This window comes from Papaver somniferum, chromosome 5 (assembly GCF_003573695.1).
Source record: "Papaver somniferum cultivar HN1 chromosome 5, ASM357369v1, whole genome shotgun sequence".
NCBI classification, from domain to species: domain Eukaryota; kingdom Viridiplantae; phylum Streptophyta; class Magnoliopsida; order Ranunculales; family Papaveraceae; genus Papaver; species Papaver somniferum.
Genome location: NC_039362.1, coordinates 187,678,779 through 187,679,592, shown reverse-complemented (window position 1 = coordinate 187,679,592; position 814 = coordinate 187,678,779). Strand labels below are relative to the sequence as shown.

Below are 814 nucleotides of genomic sequence, written 5' to 3'. Positions count from 1 at the left end.
AGGCTCCACTCTACCACTAGTCTGGCCCACTTCTAAGGCTTCTAACCTTTTTGCTAGCCAATTTTGGCATCTGATTCATAGCCTCCTTCTACCCTATTAACGTTTCCTCTACTTAAAAGAATTGTTTTCTGGGGTGCCCTACTATTTTCCCATTGCTGGGTTTTTTCGGCGATTTCATTAAAAAATTCCATCGCCGCATCAACAGTTTGGTTTTCAAATCCACCAGTGCATAGAGACTCAACCATGGTCGTTGTGGAATAATCTAAACCCTCATAAAGGATCTGAACTAGCCTAACCTTTTCTAAACCATGATGAGGACACTGGGATAATAAATCATTGAACCTTTCCAAATACCTATATAAAGATTCTCCCTCTTGTTGTGAAAATGTGCATATTTGCGTCCTAATAGACGATGTTTTGTGCCTAGGGAAAAACTTATTGAAAAAGGCAGATGTAAGTTGTTCATATGTCTCAATTGACTCGGAGTCCAAACTATACAGCCACGACTTGGCCTTATCTTTCAGGGAAAATGGGAATAACCTAAGTTTCAAAGCATCATCATCTAAGCCTCTAATTCTTAGAGTACTACAAATTTCCTCAAAATCCCTAACATGGTAATAAGGGTTTTCATTTTCTTTCCCTAAAAAGATTGGGAGCATCTGTAAGGTCCCAGGTTTCAGTTCATAGGGTGCCTCCGTTTCAGCTAACTTAATACACGAAGGACGAGTAGTCCTAGTTGGATTCAACAAAGCTTTCAAAGTTGCCATTTCTGGCGCTATCGGAGCAACAGGGATTCTCTCCTCAGTCAAAGGAC

At 40.4% G+C, this 814-nt stretch overlaps 1 pseudogene; it reads left to right on the top strand.

Moving 5' to 3' along the window:
• The first annotated feature begins 303 nt into the window (after positions 1 to 303).
• Positions 304 to 403, top strand: LOC113284850 (annotated as a pseudogene).
• The last annotated feature ends 411 nt before the right edge of the window (positions 404 to 814 follow it).